The sequence below is a fragment of the Coenobita brevimanus genome, chromosome 1 (genome assembly GCF_032717465.1).
Source record: "Coenobita brevimanus isolate Jiangsu-jjx chromosome 1, ASM3271746v2, whole genome shotgun sequence".
Lineage (NCBI taxonomy): Eukaryota > Metazoa > Arthropoda > Malacostraca > Decapoda > Coenobitidae > Coenobita > Coenobita brevimanus.
In genome coordinates this window covers 67,377,105-67,401,531 of record NC_136954.1, presented here as the reverse complement: position 1 = coordinate 67,401,531, position 24,427 = coordinate 67,377,105, and the positions used below count along the sequence as shown (strand labels likewise).

At 41.7% G+C, this 24,427-nt stretch overlaps 1 protein-coding gene across 3 annotated transcripts in view; it reads left to right on the top strand.

The window, feature by feature from the left end:
• The window catches only part of mub (poly(rC)-binding protein mub), a 159,972-nt gene that overhangs the window by 5,774 nt on the left and 129,771 nt on the right, over window positions 1-24,427 (top strand). The gene's annotated exons all lie outside the window — the stretch shown is intronic.

Sequence of the window (24,427 nt, the reverse complement as noted above, 5' to 3'; positions counted from 1 at the left end):
TTTTTCTTTTTTTTAAACCCTGTCCTCTTTCATCTCATTCCTTACTTTTGCATCCTTTTCCTCCATACAGCTTGTCCCCGTTCTGACCTCTCTTTCTCCTTTCTTCCCTTCCTGCTTCTTCCCCTTTCTTCCCTTTCCTGCTTCTTCTTCTTTCTTCCCTTTCTTGCTTCTTCCCCTTTCTTCCCTTTCCTGCTTCTTCTTCTTTCTTCCCTTTCTTGCTTCTTCCCCTTTCTTCCCTTTCCTGCTTCTTCCCCTTTCTTTCCTTTCCTGCTTCTTCCCCTTTCTTCCCTTTTCTGCTTCTTCCTCTTTCTTCCCCGCCTCTTTCATCCTACCCTTTTTTCGCGTCTGTCCCCCGTCTTGCCTTTCTCCACTTCCAGTTACTCATTCCTTTCCTCTCTCCTTTCGTTCTTCCCTCCCTCTCCTCCTCCCCTTTCCTCCTCTCCTCCTCCCCTTTCCTCCTCTCCTCTCCTTCCCTCTTCTCCTCTCCTTTCCTTCCTCCATCTTATGCCATGTTACACCTGAGTATTTATCAAAGCACCGAAGCACTGACAGTCTCCTCCTCCTCGCTTCTTACACTTCACCCCCCCCCCTCCCCGTTCCTCTGCCATCCTCCCCTCTGTGTCTTCACTCCCCTCCCCTCCTCCAATATCTCCCCACCATTCTTCCACCTTCCCTTCTGCACTCCCCCTCTCCCCTATACATCCCGACCCTTCCTCCTTCCTCCCTCCCTCCCTTTCTTGTGTTATTACCTTTCTTCCTCTCTCTTATCACTTTTCTTCATCATCCCCTCCTTTCTTCCTTCGTCATCCTCCCCCTCCCCTCTCTTTCCTGTGTCATCCCCCTTCCCGTCTCCCCCTCCCCTCTCTCATTTCCTCCCCCTCCACCTTACCGGTATTGCCCTTCCCATCACTGTTTTTCCCTCCCCATCTTACCTACTTCCTTTCCTTGCACACTCTTCCTCATTCTCTCCTCATTCTTCGCTGACTTTTCACCCCTGTTTCTCTCTCTCTCTCTCTCTCTCTCTCTGGCTTTTTCTGAGTACGGTACGGCGTAAGTGTGGATGCGTTTTGTTTTAAACGCGCCATTAAGTTGCGTTATAGGAGAGAGAGAAGGGGGGGGGGAAGGCGGGAGGGAAATACATAAGAGGAGAAAGGGTGAATGGAAAAGAAGTTGTAGGTAGGAAGAAGGAAAGGGAGGAAGCATAGAGGAGGAGGAATGGGAGATAAGAAGAAACGCATAAAAAAAAAATGAATGGAAAACAGAGTGAAGGAAAGAAGGTTGGAGAGGGGGAGAGAAAAAAAAGAGGAGAATGAATGATAAAGGGGTGCGAAGAAAGGATGAAAGGAACACAAGGTAAAAAAAGAAAAGGATAAGAGAGTGGGAAGAAAAGCAGGATTGATGAACGAAGATGAAATGAATACCGGCGGAGCAGAAGAGAGGATGAGAGATAGACACCAGTTAAGCAGAAACCGTGTGATGGGAGGATGAAGAATGAATTGGTAGAAGAATGAAAGAAGATGAAATAGAAGAAGAATGAGACTAGAATAAGTTGGGAGGAAAGGAGGAGGAGGAGGGGGAAGGGGTTTGGGAAATAATGGGACAAGAAAAAGGAAGGGAGGAGGTTTGTGAATTATAAGATTGGAAGAGAGACTAGGAAGGAATATCGGTGAAAATATTAACGGTGAGAGAGAGAGAGAGAGAGAGAGAGAGAGAGAGGACGTGGAGGAAGAGCACTGGAGAGAGAAGACGGGAAACTTAAGGGTGATGGGTTCGAAGCCCGGCAAAATGTTGGTAATGTTGGTAGTCCCCCCCCCTCCCTCTCTCTCTCTCTCTCTCTCTCATGGTTGTTGTGGCGGGGAGTGGCGATGGTTCGATAATGTTGGTAGCTGGGGTGATAGCCTGGATGCTGGTAGTTGTGGTAGCTAGTGCGTTTGGTAATGTTGGTAGTTGTGGTAGATAGTGCGTTTGGTAATGTTGGTAGTTGTGGTAGAGGATGGTGAGCATGGTATTGTTGGTAGTTCTGTAAGAGGTGGAAGGCGATAATGTTGGTAGTTGTGGTAATGGATGTAGTTGGTGATGATGTTGGTAGTTGTGGTAATGATGATGATGTTGAGAATACTAGCGGTGTTGGTGTGCGTTTACAAAGTTCCCTAACCCCTTTCAGCTCAGTTAATGGCCAGGTGTAGTCAGATTGCAGGGCTGATTTGACTAGTAACCAAGGAGACTCATTCCAATCTCCTAGTTAAGGCTTGTCGAAGTTTATGCAACCACGATTTAGCACTCAGGTGGTGAGAGTAACCAAAATCTGTCAGGTGAAGATGTTGAGACAATTAATGTTGGTTATTGGATGTGGTGATGATGTTGGTAGTTGTGGTAGGGAGGCTGGAAGGGGGTGATGTTGGTAGTTGTGGTAGGGAGGCGGGAAGGGGGTGATGTTGGTAGTTGTGGTAGGGAGACGGGAAGGGGGTGATGTTGGTAGGTAGACGGGAAGGTGGTGATGTTGGTACCGTAGTTGTGGTTGGGAGACGGGAAGGTGGTAATGTTGGTAGTTGTGCTAGGGAGACTGGAAGATGATGATGTTGGTAGTTGTTGTAGGGAGACGGGAAGGTGGTAATGTTGGTAGCTAGTTGTGGTAGGGAGACGTGAAGGTAGTGATGTTGGTAGTTGTGGTAGGGAGACGTGAAGGTGGTGATGTTGAGAATGGTGGTAGTTGTGGTACTGAGAGGTGAGGGTGATTGTTGGTAGTTCTGGTAGCGAGATATGAAGGTGGAATGTTGGTAGTTATGGTAGAAAGAGGTGAGGTCGATAATGTTGGTAGTTGTGGTTGTGATGAGTGGTGGTAATTGTACTACACCTACCAACATTACCTGAACTTTTACATCTTAGCCACACAAAGGTATTCTTTTCACCTTAACTTGTCCCAGATTTTCGTCCTTTTGCAGCTTATTCACGTTGCACAGTGGCAGAATAAGATAATACTGCGGCTCTGCATACATTCCATATCACTTTTTCGTGACTAGCACCATATTCTAGAGTTAATCAGTTGTAACAGCTCAGCATTCAGGATGGACAGATGGCAATTTTAGTCCAGATCAGAGTAAAAGAAGTATAGGAAGGGTATGTTGGTAATTGTGTAGGTGAGAGGAAGACTCTACCGTTTGCAGGCGATGATATTGGAAGATATAAGGGTGATGTTGTGATGTTTGTAGTTTGGTAGTATTGTTGTTTTCCTAAGTGTTGTGGGGTTGGTGGTTGTGTTAAAAGAATGGGTGAATATAATGAACGGTAGTTGTGGTTAAAGTGAGAGTACCGGTAAGTGCTGGTGTTTTGGTGAAGGTGGAAGTGTAGGGTTGGCGATAATGCTGGTAGTTGTGGTAGACGTTAGTGGTTTTGAAGGGTGGTAGTTGCAGTTGTGGTTACAGCTTTAAGCGGTCTTCCAATCCATCCAGTTCATCTGCATATACCGGCACCTGTTGCCTGATACTGCATTTTGTGAGGGATGGCCTGGATCAGAAGGCCTCCAGACGTTTCTGTCCCTACTCATTAACGACCCCCAGGCATATTCCCACGACACACTACCCTCATTTACATACCACCCCACCTTGAGGCACATTATAAACTCTCCCAAGCGTATTTGTATGTTTGTGTGTACCGTACAGCCTGCGAAATATGTTTGACTTGTATGTAACATGCTGTTACTAGAATACTTGTGGACAGATTACTGTAGAGGAAATATTTTAGTGAAAAAATACGAAAAATGAAAATTATCATTGGTTAATTATGGAGAATTATTTATCCGGTAAATTGGTTATGATTTATATTACCCAGTATCTCATTTCTCTCCTCCTCGGTCTCCCTATCCTTGTACCTGCCGTTCAGTACCTGTCAGAATGGTGATGAGTTGTGGCAGTGATGCTAATGGTTGTAAATAAGGTAGCCCTCACATTAGGGTTGTTGTGACGGGAGGGATGGTTGCTTGGAAATGATCTCCATAATAATAATTGTAATTGCTTTCATACTCGTGGCCAGATATTTGTAGTTATTCTATGGGGACTGGTTTTGGTAGTTGTGGTTGGACGATGGTGGTAGCTGTAATGTTGGTAGTTTTGCCTTTTTTTTTAATGGAAAGGATTAAAAGCCACCTTTAGAGTTTGTTTCATATATATCTTGTGTATAGCCAGTATATAAATCTGTAAATAACTGGAGCGGTAACTGTAAGCTAACAATAGATTAATCTCTTCAGCCTGAGGACGGCGGGTTTTATTTTCATTTCTCACTGACAGTTTTAGGGGAAACTATGAGCTGCTATAGACGATTTGTTTTAGGCGAAACTTTTTAAGCTCCTAGGCGATTTTATATTTCAGAGCTACAGCCTTATTTAGTTTAGGGAAACTTGAAGCTCCTTCGGACGACTTTACTGGGATGAAGCGAAACTTTCAGGGCTATAGACCATTTTATTTACCTTGGAGGAAACATAGACTTTGCTTTGGGGAAACTTGTAGAGCTCCTTATAGACGTTATGTAGCTTAGGGAAAACTTAAAGCTCCTTACAGACGTCAGGGGAGCCGTTTTAGAGCTGCAGGGAGTTAGACACAGCCTTTACAAAGTCCCTCACACATCCAGGGCCGAGGTTCAAACTACAGTACGCTGCATCCCTCCTGAGTTCCATGGCTTGTTTTTCGCAGCGGGGACAAGGAAATACCAGTGCCGGTGCTGATTCTCCCCTCTGTGTTTTGTCCGTACTACAGAAATAAATGTGGGTTACTGGGCACCTTATCTGATGGAACTGGGTCACACACAAGGCTTGAATACTAAGTCGTGTGGTTGATTAAAATTCGATGAGCCGTAGTTTGAGGTGGAAATGAATCTCCTTGGTTATTAGTCCAGCTTATCCTCCAATCTGACTACACCAGGCCATCAACGAAGCTGGTGGGGCTATTTTTGGTGGCAGAAAGAGAAGCCTGAGGGGATTCTGCACTTCCCTTGTTTTTCCTGTTAAATCATGGGGGTTATGGTGGTGATATTTTCGTCGTTTATTCGTGAGTCCGAGTGTCCTATTTTAAGTGGTAGCTGTTGGAGATGAGCAGCACCTCTCCCTAAGCGATTTATTCTCTACATTGCACCTCAGTATTCTGTGTTTTGATACTGAAGCAAACGAAGTGGATAGTAAGACTGCGTTTATTGTGCAAGAGATTGTTCAGGTACAGTATGCAGAGTAAGTCGCCAAGGAAGAGATTCCGCGAGTCTAGGCCGATTGCCATTTAGAGGACGGCCTCGGGGGAGCTTAATAAATTCCTCTGTTGCAAAAAGAAAGTCCAAGAAAATGTCAGAGTAGTGAATAGAGTTAAAAGAGATGAACTTATATACCGTATGGGTTTAAATAGTACCGTACCGTATATGTTTTATATTACGATGGTTGTGATATGATATTGGCAGTTGTAACATGCTCCCCAATCCATAGTAATCCATACCTGCAACTAGCATTCTTTTACCGAAAATACTGGCGTCCGTATAAACAAGAGGAATTATTATTATTATTATTATTATTATTATTATTATTATTACGTTTTATCGTGTTTAAATAATGCAGCTGTAATTATAGTCGCGCCCTCTTTTTTTTTTCCACCTAAAATGATGGGGTGAGGTAGGATCCGGGAACAAAGAGAAAACATGAAAGTGAGAGAACTAGTTTATGAACCGTTTTAATTTATTTCGAAAGAGTAAAAATCGTTTCAATGAATCAATAGCTAAATAAATCAGTTCTTTTTTATTACGTTGATGTGTAATCACAAGGGCGTAAAAAAAAATCACCATCAGCGTTTTTTTTAGTCTCATTTTTACACATTCTGGTTGTTACGCGAACGTTCCTAACATTTCAACGGGGATTTAAAAATGGCGCCAGGTTTGCGGCCGGATTCCCGCGAACGCCCCGGTTTAAGTCGGATCCCGGCCGCTCGCCAGAACGCTACGTAAACATTGCAAAACGATTGATGTGATTTTACGCGCCGGAAGAGTTTTAGTGCGTAGATTTTTTATTTTTATTATTTTTTATTTTTATCGGTAGGTGTAAATAAGTGCGTCGATGAATTCATAGGTATGGAGGCTGATATATGTATTATGATTTATTTAACCCTGAACAGGGGCTTTGCATATTGGTATAGAGTTTGTGGATATCTTTAAGCGTCGTGCTTTGAAAGTAAGTGTAAATAAAGTGTTAATGTAAGCGTAGATAAAGTGCTTGTTGTTGAGGATGAAGGTGAGAGGAAAGTGATGGTTGTTGAGAGTGGAGGTGGCTCAGCGTGGTGTGCTGGTGATTGGAGAGAGTTGTATTAGTGAGGAGTAGATGTAATAATAGAGAGGAAAGGTAAATGTGCAAAGGAAGTGGGAGTTGGAATGGCACAGGAATGGTGGTATGCGAAGGCCTTGATTGTAAACACAGGTCTGAGAGTCAAGGCTTAAAGAGAATTGGCAGTGTCCACATTAACTCTGGCGAGGCATGAGAACGCAGGGGCGAGGTTAAGAGCGTTGGAAGTGGGATTATTGAGGAATGGTGTGTGTGTGTGTGTGTGTGTGTGTGTGTGTGTGTGTGTGTGCGTGCGTGCGTGTGCGCGCCTAGAGTGTATAAGAAGAAAATAGTGTGATTCGTGAAATGTGGATAAATCTGGTAACAGTAAATTTGAAGAGTGCTCTGATGATATGGTCATACGGAGAAAATAGACGTAAATAAGGTGTTGAAAAGGGTGTATATATGTGAGAGGATGCGTAGTAAAACATGAAGGTAGGTGGAGAGGCTATGAGTGTGTAAGGGAGAGAGATAATGGATATTGATGAGGGGAGGGAACTGACAGGGGATCTACGAGTTATGTATCGAGGAGCACATACCGGTAACAAGGGCCTGGCACCCTATTTTACAGCGTGTTTGTAAACGGATTGACTAGCAGAGTAGCGGATAATGTGGGGGGCAACGAGCAGAACAAAATGACCTGGTGGCAGATCATTAGGTCGGTGAGTTGGTGAGTGGAGAAGTGTTTGGCCTGTTGTACTGACCAAGGTATCGGTTAATTTTTCCTCTACAGTCTTTTCTTCTCCTTGCTTTCTGGACACTACCTCACTCTTGGCGTGGAGTAATAGAGGCCAGAATGTATGATGATTTAGTTCCATGGAAAAATGTCTTAAACGTGCTTTTTAAGGGTGAAGACTTTTTTGTTTACACTCTCGTAAGTGTGTAAGTGGTTATACCAGTGTATGGAAGTCGATATACCGGGGTAGGCTTTTATTTTTACACGCGTAAAGAGAGAGAGAGAGAGAGAGAGAGAGAGAGAGAGAGAGAGAGAGTGTACACAAGTGCGTCAGGGAATGTATAGTGAAGCTGGTTTATATATTTTTTGCTTACACCTGCGTAGAACAGGTGTATGGTTTTTTTCGTGTATAGAAGTGCGTCGGTGAATATGTATGAAAGCTGGGATGGCCGATGCTGTTTTATAGTTACATATGCATGATTTTTTTTTTTTTTTTTTTTTTTTTTTTTTTTGCGTCAATGAATGTATGTGGAAGCTGGTGTGGTGCGGTATATATTTTTATTCTTTTAGTTTCGTCTGCGCTTAAAATGGTTGATGACTGTTGATGCTAGAGCGTTTTATTGATGACCTTGTGTAGAATGAGTGTGTATAAATGTGTTTGGGTAATACGTTTATACCTTTGACCTTTTCGACCATGATAGTGGAGCTGGCATACTGATTTATATTGATGTTTGATATGCATCCGTGTTGAATACGAACGGTGCAGTTGCATAGCGAAATATTGTGGACAGATATGGGTATGTTTGGGTGGTATTTGACGTCTTTGCATTGCTATCCCTGGGGTGGTTCGGGCATCCCAGCTAACACACCAGGTGATTGTATTCAGCTGAGAGTCACAGGAGCCTTAGCGTTAACGGTTTGCTAGCGAGAGGATTTTATTGTGGTTTTGAGGTCGTATTCGGACAAGAAAGGTTATATTATATAAACAGAAGAGGGATGCCTTCACGTGGTGGCACCGATATAAACAGGTCATTCAGCTGCCTGGTTATTTAAACGTACCTCTCCTACTATCTCCCCCAGAAGTAGGATGGCGAACTGCAGATCAATTTAAGCCTGCAGTCTTCATAGTTCACGTTTCAGATGAAGCAGGGGTACAACAACAACAACAACTATACTACAACAGGCGCTACATGAACATCACTACTGGGTGGGGGGGGAGTGTACTTAGAAGGAAAATACGGTAAGATAGTGTGACGGTAGCTTGAGTAAAGTGGAATAAGATTTCTGATGAGGGGTTGACCATCCGACAGGTAACACTTCCATCGGCTAGCGTGGTTGTAGCTTGAGTGAAATAGCGGAGTTAGCCCATCAAAGGGTTTAGAGGGCGAAGATGAAAGTGCGGTGGTAATGAATGGGGACGTGTTGGGAAACGCAGATTAACGCAAAAACAATTAAAGATAGAGATAGCTTTAATGTCTCCACCTCTTCCTCGCCCGCCGTACCCTCAAGAACTCGTAAAGACTTAATGTTTCTTGTTCTCTCTCTCTCTCTCTCTCTCTCTCTCTCTCTCTCTCTCTCTCTCGCATCGTCTGGCAGTGTTACAGTATCCGTGGGCTTGTAATTGTATTCTTGTGCTGAAATTTGGAGTCAAGCCAGTCTCTGTACCCCTCAGCGTCTCTCTCTCTCTCTCTCTCTCTCTCTCTCAGTTCTTTTGTCTTCTTTGTTTCCATTCTTTCATATCCTTCATTGTCTTGTGTACTCGTACTCTCTCTCTCTCTCTCTCTCTCTCTCTCTCTCTCTCTCTCTCTCTCTCTCTCTCGTTTTCCTTTCCGTTTTCTTCCTTTCTCTTGAGTCTCACCTTCCATCTTCCAGTCGCCATTTTAACTTCGTCCCTTTCAATTTCCTCTCTTGCTTCCTTCATCCCTCCCTCTTTCCTCAGTTCTTTCTTCCATCTTTCCTCCTCTCTCCTCCTCCGTCTCCCACTCTGTTTGTAGTAATTAAAAGTTCATCTTCACTTTCCTCCCGTCTTTCCTCCATCCTTGCTTTCCTTCCTCCTGTCTCTCCTTATGCAAGTTAAGATTCTTTTCACCATCTTGCTAAGTTTCCCTCTGTTTCTCCACCATTCCTTCTTTCTCTCCATCATTCCTAGTTCTCTCCATCATACCTCCATTCTCTCCATCATTCCTCCATTCTCTCCATCATTCCTCAGTTCTCTCCATCATTCCTCGATTCTCTCCATCTTTCCTTTATTCTCTCCATCACTCCTCCATTTTCTCCATTCCTCCATTCTCTCCATCTTTCCTCCATTCTCTCCATCATTCCTCCATTCTCTCCATCATTCCTCCATTCTCTCCATCATTCCTCCATTCTCTCCATCATTCCTCCATTCTCTCCATCATTCCTCCATTCTCTCCATCATTCCTCCATACTCTCCATCATTCCTCAATTCTCTCCATCATTCCTCCATTCTCTCCATCATCCCTCCATTCTCATCTTTGACGTTCCTCCCTTGTTTGCTCCATTCTTCATCTTCCCTCCAATCTTCCCAATCAGTTTCCTCCATTTCCTCCATCTTTCCTTCATTCTCTTCACTAGGTTTCCTTTCTTTCCTCCATTCTCTCCATTTAGTTTCCTCCAGTCTCTCCATCTTTCCTCCATTCTCATCATTCAGTTTCCTCAGTTTTTTCCTCCATTCTCTTTGTTTTCCTCCAATTTTTTCCTCCATTTTCTTTATTTTCCTCCATTTTTTCCTCCATTATCTTTATTTTCCTCCATTTTTTTCCTCCATTCTCTTTATTTTCCTCCAGTTTTTTCCTCCATTTTCTTTATTTTCCTCCAGTTTTTTCCTCCATCCTCTTTATTTTCCTCCAGTTTTTTCCTCCATTCTCTTTATTTTCCTCCAGTTTTTTCCTCCATGCTCTTTATTTTCCTCCAGTTTTTTCCTCCATTCTCTTTACTTTCCTCCAGTTTTTTCCTCCATTCTCTTTATTTTCCTCCATTTTTTCCCTCCATTTTCTATTTTTCTCCAGTTTTTTCCTCCATTCTCTTTTTTCCCTCTAGCTTTTTCTTCCTTTCTCCTTATTTTCCTCCAGTTTTTTTTCTCCATCTTTCCTCCATGCCTTCCATTGTTTCCTCCATTGTTTTTCCTCAGTTCCCTCCATCTTTCCTCCATTCTCTCCCGTTTCTCCATCGTTTCCCCCATTAAAGGTGCCTTGTCTTTGAACCCCCCAGGCCAGTTCCACAGAGTTTCGCTCACCTTTTGACGGTTCCCTCCCGTCTTCGTTCAGCCTCACCGATACCCTGGCGTTTTTGTCCCTTGTTTCGGTTTTATTCGTGTTTGTTTTTTGTTTTTTTTTTGAGCCCTTGATTGTGTGTATTCGTGTTCTTCTTTTTTTTCGTTCCTTGTTCGAGCGTATTCGTGGGGTTGTCTTTGTTTTTTTTTTTTATTGTGTTGTTTTGATTGGTGTTTTTTTCATATTTTGTGGCGTTTTTATGGTTAATTTTATTTCTGGGTTCTGTTTTTCGAGTTTATTCGTGTCTTTCCTATCTTGTTTTTTGGTTTTATTCGTGGGGTTCTGGTTTCTCGTACTTGTTTGGGTATGATTTGTGATTTTTTGGGGGGTTATTCGTGGGGTTCTCTGGGTTTGTTTATTGTTTGGGTTTATTTCGTGGGGTTCTGTGTGTGTTCGTAGGTTGGTTTTATTCGTAGGTACTGTTTTTCGTGTTTTTTTTTCATAGTTTTGTGGGGTTTAATGTTTTTTTCGGTGATTTTCTGGGGGGTATTATGGCAGCGTGTTTGGGTTTCATTTTTCCGTAGTGTCGATTTTTTATAGCTTGTTTTTTTTTTTAGGGATTTGTTTCGTGGTCTTTGGATTTTTTTTTTGGGGGGTGGGGGCTTGTTTGAATTTTATTTGTGGGGTTCTGTGAGTTTTTTCGTAGTTTATGCTTTTTTGTGTGTGATTTTTGATTCCCTTGCGTGTTTGGCTTTCATCTGTGTGGTATTATTTTTTTCATGCCACCTGAAAATTTTCGTTTTGGCGCCAGTGTTTTTTTTTTTTTTTTTGGGGGGGGGGTATCAAAGCTTTTCAAATCCTCTTCCGTAGTTTTTGTTTTTCGTTCCAAGTTTCGTTGTCTTAGTACCCGTAGTTGTTTTCGTTGTGTTGCCCTTATATATCGTTAAGCTTCGATACAGGTTTCATTTGCTGGTTTGTGTCTCGGTTCGGTCGTCGTTCGTTGTTTAGAAGCTTCGTTTGTTTCGATTACTGTCGTTTTTCCATCACTAATTTGTTTCGCCTTTTTTTTTAATGATGTTTAGTTTCATGTTTAAATTTCGTTAATGTTTCAGAGCATTAGTTTTTCATTCCCTCTAAGTAGCTGCGTTTTGTTAGCTCTGTTTGTCGTTTCGCTTCATAATTTTTTCCCCCAGATGTTGGTTGAATATGGCTCTTTTTAGAATGTTTCGCCGTGTTTCGTACAGTTTGGTTGCTTCTGAAATTTGGCGGTGTTTCCTGTTGTGTTTGTGTTCCAGGGAGCCTACGGCAGGTTTGCAAAATGTATCGTTTAATTTCACGGTGATTTGCGGGGTTTCATAGTTTTTCTGTTTGTTGCCACGATTTTTTTTTTTCCTTTGTTTTTTTTTTTATTGGGGTAGGGAATTGTTGGGCGTTTCGTTGTAGTTTCAGAATTAGACCTTTGTGTAAGTTTTGTTTGCGGGTTTCACAAGTCAAAGTTTCAGTACCGTGTTTTAATACCATTTTGTAAGGCCTTAGTTCATTTTATTATTATTATTATTATTATTATTATTATTATTATTATTTGGTCTCATTGAATCTTGTGTTTTAATTTTTTTCCGTTCTAGTGTGTCATAATTCGTCTCCTTTTTTCAGTGCTTTATCATTAGTTTCGTCGGTTTCAGTTTGTTGCAATAGTGTTTCATTATGTACAGAAGCCTGACTTGCTGTTTCATTTGACTCCTCTACGGTATATCGTGTAAGTGAATTTGGTTGCTGTATTGTTTCATTGATCCTAATTTTGTGCCTTAGTTTCAGCTGGTTTCATGGTCTCACTCTTTCTACCCTTTTTTTTTCAGTTTCATTATTTGTTGCCCCTGCTGCATTTCAGGGCGTTTCAGTCTTGTTTTATACTTGTGCGTTTGTCCTGTTTCACCCCTTGTTTCACTGCGTACGGTATTAGTCTTGTTTGTTTTTTCAGTTATTCGGTCTTGTTTCAGTGCATTTGGTTCGCTCCTTGTTTCAGTGTGTTTGGGCCTTGTTTTATTTAGGCCTTTCAGTGCGTGTTGGTCGTGTATCAGTGTGTTTAGGTCTTGTTTCAGTCTCTTCAGTACGGTTGAGCCTTGTTTCAGTGTGTTTAAGTCGTGTTTCAGTCTCCAGTAAGTTTGAGTCTCGTTTCAGTGTGTTTGGGCCATGTTTCAGGTCTTTCAGTACGTTTGAGTCTCGTTTCAGTGTGTTTAAGTCGTGTGTCAGTCTTCATTAAGTTTGAGTCTCGTTTCAGTGTGTTTAAGTACTCGTGTTTCAGTCTCTTCAGTACGTTCGGGTCCTGTATCTGTGTGTTTGGGTCTAGTTTCGAGGGTTTCAGTGTGTTTGGGTTAGTTTTAGTGTGTTAGAGTCTAGTTTCAGGAGTTTCAGTGTGTTTAGGTCGTGTTTCTGGGGTTGTTTCAGTACGTTTCATGTGGTTTCATTTTGTGGTGTGGATGGCCGTATCGACTGGGAAAGCCTGGGGTATATGTAATAATTTATTGGGCTGGCGCGCGCACGTGGGGGGCTGTGGCAGAGAGAGAGAGAGAGAGAGAGAGAGAGAGAGAGAGAGAGATGGATGGGAGAAGAAAGGATAACGAGAGAGCGAGAGGGGGGGATTGGATGATTGGAGAAAGTAAAGGTAGGACAACAAGAAAGGCGATAACGAGGAGAGAGAGAGAGAGAGAGAGAGAGAGAGAGAGAGAGAGAGAGAGGAGGGAGGGACGAGTTAAAGGTGGGAGAGGAAGGGAACGAAAGAGGGTGGCAGGTACACAGCTAGAGTGAGAGAGAGAGAGAGAGAGAGAGAGAGAGAGGAATTAAAGATAGGGAGAGATGGGTACAACAGCCTCTCACCTCTCAACCTTTTCTCCTTCCTTCCTCTCGCTCTCTTTACCCTTATCTTTCAAGAGGGCGGGCCAGAAGAGAGAAAGTAAGAAAGAAAGCGAGAGGAAAGGGAGGGAGATAAAGATACTTAGGACTGAGAGTAGAGGTAAGATGAGGGAGAGACAGACAGGCAGACAGACACACAGGCAAAGGTAGAAAGGTGAGAGGGCAAGAGAATGAAGAGATTAGCTTATGTACAACACGAGAGAGAGAGAGGGAGAGAGAGAGAGAGAGAGAATTGGAAGACAAAAAACTGAGAAAAGAGATGGTATGTAAGCTTTAAGGGATGGAAGGAGAGAGTAAAAGAGAAAGAGAGGAGATAGAGAGTGGGCTCACCTTAACCTACCTTCTCCCTTATTTACTTATCTGAGAGAGAGAGAGAGAGAGAGAGTACCATACTTACCGGTACCTCTTCTTAAATTAGCGCCAGTATTTTTATCACTGCTTCCCTGTGTCGTCATTCTTACTATTATTTCCCCTCTTTTTGTTTCTTCTCTTGGCTTCGTTTACTCCCTCTTCTCATCTTCAGTTTCTTTTAGTCTTTCTTCAAATCTCACTCCCTTCTTCTCCCTTGTTTCTCTGCGTAACATAGTCCTCCCTTTACTTCCTTGTGTTTTATTATTCTCCCTCTTTCTCCTCCCTCTATATCCACCTTTTCTGTTTTCCTGTTTCGATCTTTCTCTGTCGTCTCCCTTTTCCATGTTGTTCTCTTTCCCTTTGTAATTTAGGTCTTTGTTCCTTCCCGTTTCCTCCGTCAGTTCCTTTACCTTTCCCTTTTCCCTAGCGTCTCTGTCTCTCCTCCTTTCTTTTTTTCTTTTCCATTTTCCTTTTCTCGTGCTATCATGTTTGCTCCTTCCTTCTTCCTCTCGACTCTTTTTTTGCCTCTCCTTTTTCTTGTCTTCTTTCGTACCTGTTTATACTTTGATTTGTCTTCTCTTTTCCTTTATTCTTCATTCATTATATATTCATTTTATCCATTTTTTCTCCTTTATACTGTTTTCCCCTTTTCCGCTTCTTCCAGCTGTACTTTTTCCCCTCATTCTTTCCCCGTTTTCCTCCCGTCAGTCCTGCCTTCGTTTTCCTGTAGTTTTCTTTCTCCTTGCTTCGTCTGGCTTCTTCCTTTCCTCTAGTTTTTGTTTTTTTTCTTAATATACATCTTGTCTTCTTGTCCCTTCGTTCTCCCTTTCATATTTCATTTAATAATCTTCTCCTCCTTTTTTGCGCGTCTGTCCTAGCTTCCTCATTCCTTAATTCGTCGTACCTTCCTTTCTCATCGTCATTCTTCCATCCTTATTCCCTTAATGATGCCATTGTTATTATTCTCTTTCAGTCCCATTCTCTCATTTTCGTGTACATTCTTATTTACCTTGCCTTTCACATTTCATTATTTACACTTCTTTATTCTCTTCCACGTCGGGTTTTCCTCATTTCCCAGTTTCTTCATAACTCATATCAGAGACTCCATCAGTAACACCGCCGCAGCAACACCAGTCATACCACAGCAGTAATACCAGTAACTACCTCAGCAGCACCAAATCACATCAGTAATACCAGTAACTATCAGTACCTCAGCAACACCAGTCAGACCACCCCAGTAATACCAGTAACTACCTCAGCAACATCAAGCTACCCCATTAAAACTAGTAACTACGGTACCTCAGCAACACCAATCATACCACCCCAGTTACAGCAGCAGCCTCCTCAGTAACATTGATATCGGCAATACCAGACAGCAGCAGTCAGGGTAATTTTTCCACTCCACTCCTGCATTACCGTAGTCAGTCATCCATGTAAAAGCAGGTAAGTTTCTGAAGCCTACCGAGACTAACATTATCTTCTAATCAGCGACGACTTAGTTTGATTTAATTGTGACGAAAAGGGAGATATTTATTTCTTTATTTATTTTTATATTAAGACGAGCCCTCAAGGATTGCAAGGGTTGAAGGCTGCAGGAAGAGCATGTTAAATACCCGTTCACTGAAAGAGGTGTGTACTTATAAATCGCATTTCCATAGCAAGAATACGTCCTCCTCTTTGCCTTAAACGTTAGAGGAATTGCACCCGTATTGTAAGTGTCATAGAGAGTATTTTAACAGGGATCTTCCAGGCAGGCAAAAATATACACGGTTGATTAAGCCATTCATTATTTACCCATGTAATTGTAATATTTTGAGTGCATGGTAGAGGCTGCATGAAGGACCCGGTAGCAGTTAGTACGATGACTCCCTTAGAATATATTTTCCTAGCCATTGTAGTAGTGTTGCTGTCAGATGGCATTACGTAACGTAGGGAGACATCTAATATTCAGAGGGGCAGTGGAGATGGCTTTTAACCCCGTCGCTAACTTTTCAAACTGGAGGAGTTAGACGTAGCCTTCATTAAGCCACTGAATACGAGAGGCGTTCCCTAAATGGAAGAGATAAGTTTGAAGATAATACGTCAGCAGAGTCAAGGTATTATAAGAACGTGCATGACCTACAAGTATGCCACCTCCCCAGCTCTTTCCCACCCTGCAGCATATAATGAATGGCCTTTATTATATTACTTTGTGCTGCAGCATATCATAACTTTTTTCCATATTATTTCGTCTTTTCAGTATTGCATTCCATTTTCTTATGTATACGGTTTAGGGTTGTATTGGAGGCGGGATAGAAGGATTAGTAGCACCTGTTTCTTACCTGTAGCAGTTTCTCATGCACGACACACCTGAATTTCTTGTATGCTATGTATGTTGTTTTAATATCAACTCACTTTTCATCAGTAACAACGAAAGGGGATACTGAGGTGTCATGTGGAGAGTAAGTCGCTGTGGAGGAAGTGTTGCGAAGTCTCCAAACTCACTTAAAACACGATCAGATGTCCTTTTAAACAACCTTTGATTACCTCTTAAGGTTACTGTATTTCAAGCAGCCTAGTATTACCTTTGCCATAGAATTACCTTACATGCCTACGATTGCCCTTTTCACACATAAATATATACCTTTTTTCACGTGTCTATAATTCCCTTTTCCAGATCAACTTGTTCCATGGAGTCTGATAACCATATGGCCTAAAATTACCTTATCTATATGCCTAAGTGTCACCTTTTTCCAGATCGCCTTTTTCCTGCTTCTGTTGATTACTTTATATAATTACCATTTACATACAGCCTGACCTTACCTTTTCCTTATGACGTTCTTATTCTTGCATCTTAATGTTACTTTTCTCCGTGTCTAATTACTTTATCCTTTCAGCTTAGTTACCCTGTGCAGATCAGTCTGTTCCATCCAGCTTACGATTACCTATTCTTTTACTATTATTGTTATTATTATTATTATTATTATATTATATTATTATTTTTGTTTTGTTTACGTTTTTAATGTAACCTAAGTTTCTTTTCCTTATAGGTTGAAATAACTTTACCCATACAACTTAGCCTAGGCTTATTACCTTTTCCATATGTTACTATCTTTTCCATTACATACAAATACCTGTTCACTGTAGTAGTTTTAGGATTACCTTCTCCATGCTGAATATTATATCCATTTCTTGCGAGGTATACTGTGTTCACTTTAGCGCTGCCCAAAATTACCATATCCATCTTGAATGCTGAGCTGTAATAAGAGATTAACACGAGAACACTCTGCAAGTCACGAGGAAGTGCTGTGGAAAAGAGGTAGAGCCGTAGCATTGTCTTATCCTGCCTCTGAGCTGCGGGAAACAAGCTGCAAAGGGACGAAAACCTTGGCCAAGTTGAAGTGAATGATCTATATTACCTTAACACTGCAACCTGCCATGACCTTTTCCATGCAGCCAGCCTTAGCCATAAATTATAGTTTTAGCCTTTCCATTCGGTCACTGGCTGTCTCTTCCATTTCTGCGTTTTATTTATTTTTTAATATATATATTTTTACTTCTTGATTTCTCCCATAGATACAACACATTACAAGTTCAACCTTGCAGCAGAGGCTGATATATTTCCCTACAGTTTCCCATTCCTCGTGTCATATCATTTTCCGCTGTTTATGTTGTATCCAGTTTTCCCTAAATTCAGTTAATTGCCTTTTATAAACTGTCATGTTGCACCGTTCTGGCTTCTGTTACGGTACTATAATTACACTGATTTCGACTCTGATCGACGCTTACCAGGTAGTATAACACCGTTTTTACTGTTGGTCATCATTTACCTGATGTGTCCATACGGCATTCTGATTAACCATAGCATTTGCCACTGTTATAATTACCTTTGCCATTTACCCATATATTATAATTACCTTACCATGTTATTCTGCATTATGATTACCCTGTCACTTTCTTGTACGGTATAATAATTTCCCCATTTCACTGTGATATTTCCTATACGGCGTAATGATGTCCCAATTTCACCATAAGGAAGTAATGACCTTATTAGATCACCATTTTTCCCTGTGGCATAAAATTACCTTCCAGATCCCATTAGAATCAGTCACCTTTTCATTTTCCCACGCGCCATCATATTTCCTTCCCCATGTCCCATATCTACATAATTACTTCCGTATTTTCCCACATACGCTAATCACCGGTACGCATTCACTAAGAGAAGAAGTATAGCCACAACTCACGCGCGAAACAAGCTGGCACATGGAAAGAAAGGATTGATAAATAGACCCCAGATCAATACAGTATTAAACTAGAAATTTGCCTATATACCGTAGTTTGCAATAGTTTTTAATTCACCACTGCATAATACTACACGTTTTATTTTTCATTCCTCGCAACGTCACACCTACCAACGCTACTGCTACACCTGGATTGCTTAGTATGAAACCCACTGGACTCACCTGTAACGATGCTGGGTTGTGTGTACCCGTGAGCAGAGCATCGCCGACGCTTCTCTGCCGGCTGTAGCGATGGAAGGTGGTACGGTCGGCATCAAAAGTCCTGTCGCCTCTCCGCCTCTCACGACCATAGCAAACGACGCGTATGACACTGGTACGAGGCCAAAGGAAGTCATCAGTGCCTGTTGCTGTCGATTCACCACACTGATTGTCAAAGTGTAGGGGGGAAAATGCAGGAGAGGCGACAGAACTTTTGATGCTGACTCAACCTGTTTTGTGTGAAGGCAGTATGAAGCACACAGCTAAACAGTATGAGAAAGAAAATCCAGTCTTTGAGGGAAGGTAGAAGCATGGAAGGCAGGACACAGTGCTGGAAGAGCCTTGTTGACGAACTTTTGCTCACGACTGTATTCTAAGTGGCACAGGTTTCGTAGCACCTCTCTCTCGGTGATTTATTTTGCATTTTACACGTTACCATTCTCTTGTATTTTATTTATATCATTATAATATGGACACTGTGCGTTAGTAATCAATGAGGATACTGAGCTGTACTGTGCTGAATAAATCGCTAACGTATATGCGTAACGAAATCATCAAAGCTACCTGGAATCCGACCCATACATTCCATACAGGTAGAAGAATTACCCTTAACCTAAACTTATTAATTATTACCGTTTTTCAGCGCTGTTTCTCCTATGTCTTCCTCCATTTCCTTACCTACAAGCAACATAATTTTACATCTAAGCAAAGGATTTAAAAGTCCAAGGCCTATTTATTCTTATTTTAAGCTTTCTCTTTATAGATTTTTCCCCCTCCCATTCTTTTCTAGCTTCATTATGCACTTATCCCTCTCCGCAGTCACTTCCCTTTACATATCATTATTCCTGCATCATGGTCTGTTTAGCCTGTGTCCATCCCATGCATACCTGCCCTCCATCCTTCCCCTTTTCCTTCCCTTTTCTTCCTTCCCTGTCTTTCCATCGTTGTATTGTGTTCTTCCATTCCACGTCTCTCTCTCTTTGTCTCCCTTTGTATTCCAGCAGCGTTGTCTATGTGTGTAGCCTGTTTCCAGTTCATATCTACCTTCCTTCCTTCCTTTTCCTTCCTTCCATCTTTCCTTCCAGGTTTCCTCAACATCTTGCTCAGTTATCATTCTTCCTTCCTTCTCTCCACCGTCCCTCCTCGAATGAATTTAAAGTATGTATGAAATGGAAATGGTCACCGATGTTATAAAAATGAAATTAACTGAAAGTGACTTAAGGCTGGAGGAGGTGAAATGTAAATGGAGGTGAGGAGAGGAAGACCGAGAACTAAAGGATAAAGTGGAAGACTAGGAGAAACTTTTGTCATGAATGAAACTGAGGAATGATTTAAAATGAGTGGAGACTTGAGGCTGAATATAAATGAAGGTGAGAGAGAGAGAGAGAGAGGGAGGGGGGGGGATGAAAGGTAAGAAAAAATCAGAACAGAAAGAAGAGGGATATATATGAATGAACAAAATAGAGGAAGCATTTGGAACAGACGAAGCAGATGGAACAAACAGCAAGGATGAAAGAGAGGTAAAAACAGACGAAAACATTAGGAAGAGGTAAAAACAGTGGAAAATAATAAAAAAAGTCCAAATTAATACAGTGGTAAGGACGAAGCAAGCAGGAACAGACGAAACCCTCAGATCGACCGAAAGCCCAGCCCTGGAGAGCGGGCGCAGAAGGCAAGGACGCCAGAGAGGTGGGGTAGCTTTAAAGAGGCGAACATTAGTATGCAGGACGCCGGCCGTAATGGGAATAACTTTAATTTTAACGTTTGTCGTGAAAGTTGAGTCTGTCTTGGAGTAACAGTTTTCCGCATCAACCATTTGACCGGTTAGATTTTCTCAGTTATTCTAATCGCCTAGTGCTACACCCGTTGTGCTTAAACTTTTGACACCGACATGGCTGTATTACGGCTCCGCTGCTTGCTTATGCATACGCCTCTCATCTGCCTTTGTATCCCCTGAATGGGGTATGGTGGACTGCACGAGGGGGGGGGGAGAGGCAACATACAACCTTTAGTCTACCGAGTTCATATTCAGGTGAACCTGGGGTTAAAACAACACAGCCACCAATACTCTAACTCGGCCTAACATTGCCATCTCATCACCTTAAGGGCTTACATGTAACAAAAGCTTAACACAAGAGTGTCATGTTAATCACGGAGAAATTCCGTAAAGAGGATGTACAGCAATAGTATTTTCTTATTTTGTCATTGACCTATGTAAAATAAACTCGAACAAAACTCTGTGCCAAATAAAAAGACAGTATATAGCGAAAAATCACTTGCGATCGCCAATAGCAGCGAAAGAATTACGCAATTTTTAACATACTGTAGATGTTGCGATGGCGTCTTATTAATTTCTTGAAGCAGCCTCTGGGCGATTTTCTTCAGCTTAGGAAAGACCTCTGTAGTTGAGTTACTATGGGTTGTAGTTGACCCTACACCTCAAGAGCTGATTGTCTAAGGTGTCCTGAGGCAGCGAGAATAAAAATACTTTCTTGGGTAAAGTTGTCACAGAGCACCTTGACGCCTGACACCGGAGTACATGTCGCCATAATAATCATTACTAGTACACCGAAATGATTATAGTGCGTTTACCCTAGCCTGACAAAGATCCTTAACCCCTTACAGTTCAGTTGATGGCCGTGTGTAGTGGGGGTGGAGAGGTGATATGAGTAGCAACCACGAGACTCATTCCGTAACTAATGCACATCGAACACCATACAATCACGGGCATTAAACTTGTTGGGGTGATCCGGTTCCGCCAAATGAAAACAGATCGACTATTCATCTCCAAAATGACCAGTTATTTAATGGCTTACTTTGACACTTTCACGCTAAGGACGTCTTTTATATATCCTTGCTATTTACAGACGATTTCATTCAGGCTTCAGAGTTATGGAGGTTTAGTATAAGCCTTCTATAACACCTTCAGTACGGGAGGTTAGAAGCTGAAATTTGTCGGAAAAAGGGCGCCATATCATTGCAAGAGATCATGAAACTGAGTTAATTGTGTGTGTGTGTGTGTGTGTGTGTATGTGTATTTTGTCGTGGTCACCGTAGTGGGATTTGGAATTAACACCTAGACAGACAGGTAGATGGATGAATTATAGATACGTTATAGATGTAAATAGATTCCACTCAGACACAGATAAACAGATAGATACCGTACCTTACTTACGTGGTTAAAGTAAATAGATATAGGTACGGTATCATATATAGAATGTCAGATATAAACAGGTAGACATGATTAGATAGATAATACCAAATAGATACAGATAGATAGATCCGCATAGATTATCAGAACCGCATAGATACAGATAGAAGCTTATGGATAGACAGATAGATAGAACCGCATAGATACAGGTGGATAGAACCGCATATATGTACCGTGCATGTGAGTATTACAACACTAACCACCATAATCTTGCAAAACAGAATTTGCTAAAACATTTTGATCCCGCTGCTCTGGTGAATATTATACCCCTCTTATATTCTGGTGATTATAAACATCACATAATAACCCCGAATATGATTTAAACACCGCCATGAATATAATCTAAACACGCTGAGTATATTTGTTATATTCTCGTTCTATCCATACTATTATGTTCAGCGTAGGAGGTGGTATTGTATTATTTAGGGGATTCTGTGGTAGTGGAGAGAGAATTGAAGGTCGTATCTAATCCCTCCAGTTGGAAAGGTCTGTCTTAAGCTAAAGTAAGTATAATAATAATAATAATAATAATGGGCGTCCTGGCCAGAGTTAATGGATTAGCGACATTGATAAAGCAGATATATACAGCTAGATAAATAGGTAGGTAGGTCTTTATATAACAGGCAAAACTTTATTCTTCTAACACTGACATATAGTAGATGGACGTAATTTAAGTAGGAAACCTGAATTATTATTAGACTGACAATATATAGAGTTCTTAATACAACCAATAACACTGATCTATCATAATGTTAGATGAGAGGCAGGAAATAAAGGTGATACGGAGAAAAAGAATAAGATGCAGACAGACAGATATCGGCAAATAGACCGTAATAAACCCAGCAGAAAGGCGATTTAATACCCTTTCCTATGGCCATTCAGTAAACATATTAGGGAAATAACACTGGTCCTTATCAGCGTACAATTACCAGCGTCACATAACCAGCGGGGGTGTACTGTATATATAATTTCCACGTAACCCTGAGTCGCAGTGTGTTGTTATTATTTCCCCGCCTGCCAGCATCACAGGGGAATTACGGCCGACTTGAGCGGTAATGGAATTTAATGTAATCGTCCGGGGCATAGACTGTGAATAAATAGAATCTGATATTGTGATGCGGCTTGTGTGGGTGGTTTAGTGTGTGTGTGTGGGGGGAGTTGTATGTTTGTGTATGGGATGTATGTTTGAGTGTGTGGGGGTTTATGTGTGTGTATGGGGAGAATGTGTGTGTGTGGGGTGTATGTGTGATGTGTGTGTAGGGGTGGTGTACATAAAAACACAAGACTATTGTTCGTATACATACACTCTGTACCAACTCATTTTTACATGAACCGCGTATAAACATTTAGATCTTAATATTCCCTACCATATTTTGTTTACATGTGTGCTGTTAACTCCGGTAGACAGTTTAGGATACACAGCAGAAATTATTACTGGCATCAAAATAATTAGATTAAGAAGACAGTCACTGAGCATAGGTAGGCAACAAGTGGCATAGGAGTCTTTGTAGTACCTGTTACTAAAGCTGTTTATTTATTTATTTATGCAAGGAAGAAGGAACCCAAGGCCAGAGGTCCGCAAGATTGTTCTCTTCAAGAAAAAACAAGTGAGGCAAATTCAAGATCCGTTCATTTCGAGATGCCTATTATAATACCTTAACATTCTCGTTTATGCTATTTTTATCGATTAAGTAGCAACGTGGTTTTTATCTGTAACCAATAAGGGAATATCAAGGTATATCGTGCAGGATAAATCACTAATCAACAGACATTTCGAAACCTAAAGAACAGTGTGACCCAAAAAAACATAGTAGAGGGAAAGTGTGTGGGTTTGAGGGTGGCGTGTCTTGGGGGTCGTTACTGAGTAGGGACCAGAAGTGCAAGAAAATGCTTTGCTCGTAGCCGCCTCTCACAGGATCCGGCGTCAGGCAGCAGAGATACAAATGCACAGTACAGGAGGATATTCCAGAGATTTTCGTTCAGTGTTTGAGAAAGCGAAGTTTAATGCAAGTAGTGATTGGCATAATGGGAAGCAATGTACAGTATGTATTTTGTAATATGCCGTACGGGAGGGGGGGGAGGAAGAAGACGGAGAACAAGGTGGAGAGAGAGAGAGAGAGTCGTCGTACCCAACTGTTCAGGCACTTTTTGTCAGGTGTACGTATGTGTGCATGTGACAACTCTCTCCTGTCTCTGTGTGTAACTGATTGATGACCTAGTAGAGTGTGTAGTGCTCAGTCACAAACCCGTAGTATCGTATGCCGTTTCACATACTATCTGTGTGTGTGTGTGTGTGTGTGTGTGTGTGTGTGTGTGTGTGTGTGTGTGTGAGAGAGAGAGAGAGAGAGAGAGAGAGAGAAACTATCCTCTTGCTCTCACTGTGAAACTTAACGGCCTTGTAAAAGCCTTGGTGCTCATTCAGATGGCCGTCGCACCCATCAACGCACTCAGGCTCATGGGACTCACTCGAAAAGGAAGATCGTCAGGCGTTAGCTGGAATGGAATGGAGTTGTTCCGACCGTGAGATGGGGAGGAAGTCAACCGCACCCAGCTCATCGAATACATTTTTTTTAGTACAATAAATTACATGTATGAAACGCCCCCCTCTCTCCCTTCTCTCTCTGTGGACTTCATTGGTAAAATCCGTGGTACTCTTTCGGATATCCATCATACCGTTCCCAGCTGTTTGGATACTATTTTTATCTGTTGTACGTAGTGGGTATGTGGATGTGATAACCCTTTCATTGTGTGTCTGTTAATTTTAGTGGTGGTCTGTTTAGAGGTATGTTCATTTAGAAATCCGTCATCCCATTCAGTAATCCATCTGACCGTACCCAGCAGTTCACGATACATTTCTTCCTTATCAATATTGTTCTTGTTGATATACGTGTCTGTAAGCGACAACCCTTTTCCTCCTCTGTGCACCTGATGGAAGACTGTTATATCCATCGTACCGTACCCAGCTGTTTACGATGCCATTTTAAAGTGTGTATGTGTGTGTCTGAAAATACCCTGTCTTTCCCCCATTCTTTGTACACCTGTTAGACACTTGGTAAACTCCTTCGTACCGCATCTATTAAGAATTCTATCGTACCATACCCAGCTGTTCAGATGTTTAGTTTACGTATGTGTGTCTGGAAGTACCCTTTCCTTTCTCTCTGGACCAGACGGATCACTTGGTAAATTCCATCGTACCGTACCTATTAAGAATCGTACCATATCCAG